This window comes from Sciurus carolinensis, chromosome 8 (assembly GCF_902686445.1).
Source record: "Sciurus carolinensis chromosome 8, mSciCar1.2, whole genome shotgun sequence".
NCBI lineage: Eukaryota > Metazoa > Chordata > Mammalia > Rodentia > Sciuridae > Sciurus > Sciurus carolinensis.
This window is the reverse complement of record NC_062220.1, coordinates 129,455,136-129,458,624: the sequence shown is the minus strand read 5'-3', so window position 1 is coordinate 129,458,624 and position 3,489 is coordinate 129,455,136.

The window sequence follows — 3,489 nt, the reverse complement described above, 5'->3', positions numbered from 1 at the left end:
TGCAGCCCGATGCTGAGTCTCTATGCAGACACAGACACAACCGGGCTCCGCATACTGCCTTTGGACACCGAGGCTCGCTGATCAGTGCCTTCCCTGCAGATGGATGCCCCTGCGACTGGATCCTGACACCACCCATGGTTGCTGGGCTCCTCCAATGTGGAACCCTGCTGTGGAGCTGCTGTGGAGCTGAGAATGGCCACTATGCACTTCAGACCTGCAACCGGACTTCTTTCACAGCCATTGGACGCCTCCACAGGTGCCTCCGACCCCTCCATCTTGGAGAGTCTTGTGGGTGTCCCCTTCCAAGCATGGCACCTATTCATTAAGGCTCTCATAACTGAATCATTTCACCTCTACCCCTTCTTGCACTGTCTCACCCATGAGCTTTTGGGGGACTCCTAGTACCTGAACCACAGCACGTCTTCATCAAACAGCTGAGCCAGAGTGTAGTTTCTCCTTCAGCACCTGCTGCTTCACCTTGCACGTTTATTTTATGGAGATGGCCTCTTGCCTTAAACACCATGAACCAAACTCTGGCACCTTCAAATTCCTTCTGGAGCTTTCTCTCTTCTCTAGGCATAGGACAATCTGAGTTACAGTCTCATCTGGATTGGCCTTGGCTTAAGGGAATGTGCCTTGTTTCATCTTTTCTCCAGACGATGAAAACTGTTTCCATATCAGCCATAAGGCTCTTTGGCTTTCTTATGACTCACATGCCCTGGAGCAGCACTTGAATTTCCTTCAGGAACATTTCCTTTGCATCCTCAGTGGACTGACTAGTGCAAGAGGCACAGCTTGTCATGTACCATGCAAAACATGAGACTCTTCCCTTGATTCAAACAGTACAGGCCATTACTGAGTTATCAACTGGTCCAACTTCAATGTTGTCTCTTAGGGAATAAGAGGATGGCGAGACATGATCTGTGGAGCAGTAAGAACACACATACTAAGTTTGCTGTCTGATGTGGACAGAGTTTGTGCCACGTGACAGTCAACATAGTTAACATCACAGATCACAAAAGAGATATAATGGCTTGAAATTCTCACCGCCCTTTAGGCAGTCACCTCTGCCCCATACCAAAGGGTTTCTATCTCACCTCCTCCAGGATGACGTGTGTGTGTCTTCCCCTGCAGGATCCACGTGCTCTACAGGGGGTCCATCTTCAGCTACATGGTTGCTGGTGGTGGCACAACCTGGCGAAAGGATTGAGTACTTTGTTACTAAAAATACTACAGTGCCACCCTAAACAATGAGAAGAATTACCACAAAAAAATCAAAGAATTTCAGAGGCGAGAGGAAGGATAGGTGTGGTGGGGGATCTGGCACTGGGTAATGCTCAGGAGGTGGGAGGTGCCATAGAGAACTTTAGGACCAGGGCAGGAAAATGTTCCAGGAGAAGGAGGCTGCTGGCCTGATAGTTTCTTGACCTCCTGCCTCTGGTGTTTTGGTGCCTGAAATTTATTTTGCTGCCAGGAAAAGTGGTTCTGTTTGAGAGGGTGGGATGGCAGCTTGGATCACAACCTATACTAACTGGAAAATAATGTCCAGTGTCCTCTGGGTTGCTTAGTGGCAGCTGAGCTGCCTTCTCTTCCTGAAAGGTCACAGTGGCCACTGGTGGCTCAGTCTCTCCCTGTGTGGATGGTGCTGGAGTTGGGCCATCCTCCAGGTTTGAGGGCTATCCTTCCTCCATCACAGGGACTTTGGTGACATGCTGTCTGCAGTGTAAGCAGGTGACCTGGGCCACTGCTGCTGGAGGCCGTTCTATCACTTGAGGTGGTGCTAGAGCTGCAGGAGAAGCACCCCAACAGGACTGCATTTCCCTGGGCCTTTCCCAATTCACACTATAACCCTGCTTCTGAGAATAGTCAGCCCCTCTCCCCACAACAGGATGTCTTCCCAGACGAGGGTCCACCAGCTGCAGGACATCAGACTTGGGACCAAATGCCAGATCCCACTGGCACCGGCACAGATTCCTCTGCACACACCTCAGTCATCCACCCCCATCAGAGGGCTCAGACTCACTGGGATCTCTGTTCTCCAGCTGTGTAAGGAGTTTCTGGACATGGAGGGTCCCCTCTGATTCAGGCATGGTGAGCAACAGGAAGGTCCTGAGAAGGTGTAGGTTGTCCAGGTCCCAGGACCTCAAAAAGTCTTCTGGATTGAGGTGTAGCCACACTTCAATGATGGAGCAGAGGGTGCTGTGGAGTTTGGAGTGAGACAGGGAGCAATGAGGGGCTGGACCTCTCCTTTAACTGGAACCTCCCAAGACCCCCTGCATGGTGGGCTTCCCAACGAGTGGCCAAGCAGGTCACATGCAGCAGAGCAAAGGAGTCAAAACTGTGAGGCACATGTGTGGTTAGGGGATTCCCCACATTTGCTGCCCAGTCTCTATGCAGAAAATGTTATTCAATCCTGGCTGGGACTGGCTGTGCTGGAGAGAGATCCTCACAGGGCCTGGCTCTGAGGCCCTAGCCACTCCAGTGATCCTTGGGTACCAAGAAGACCACCACAGCTTACTATGTTCCTTCTACAGGGTAAGCTCAAGATTACCTCAATCCTCTCCTGGAAATCAGGGGTTCACCCAGGCATCCTCTACAACAACTCCCTAATTGACCTCTCTTGAGACAGGGGCCCTCTCTCTTGACCCAATGACCACTCATTTCTTTCCTTGAAGGTTCTCCTCCTCAACATCTGGCTGGAGGTTTGCATACCTACAGAAGACCAGGAGGCTGCTGTCACCTCTGACATCCTGTGCTCCTGTGCCCCTCATCTGCTAGATGCCCGGTGGACTTAACTAACTTCCTGATAATCATGGAAGCTCAGAAGGGCTGGGAGGTTTATCTGCCCTGCTGCTTCCTAAATGGTAGGCCAAGTGCCTGCCAATGATAGGTGCATCAAATACATTTGAGCCATGAATCAACCCAACTACCTCCTGCTTAGCTACCTCAGGGCCAGGGACCCCTCAGTCCACCCAGGGCTCTGTTCTGGCTACATGCAGGTCAGGAACCCTCCCAGATGCAATCCACAGACTCCTTCCCAAATGTGTAAGCTGATTTTCTGAGGTCTCAGATTAGTGAGGCCTAAGGCAGGGACCTTCCTCACAGGATGGGGACAGGCCCACAGGGGAAGGCCAGAGCCCTTGGCAGCCTGCTCCACAGGACCCAGCCTGAGGCAAACAGTCCCAGGGCTCATCCTACTTGGTTTTCTAAGCACCCAGGCAGGGCTCTCCTCTGAAAAACCTGCTTTCCACAGAGTTGACTGACATACAGAGTGATGCCCAGCATTCTGAAACCAAGCCAGGGGTTGGACATGTGCCAGGCTTGGGGGTGATACTCACATTTTACACAGCAGATCAAACACCTTCTGGCTACTGAGCAAATTTTGGTTAAGGATGCATAAATTCACGGACATAGGAGGTGTTCCCCTTCTACAGGGCAGGCGCCAGGCCATTCTTGAGCTCCTGTAGAATGAGTGTTGTGAAGGTTTCC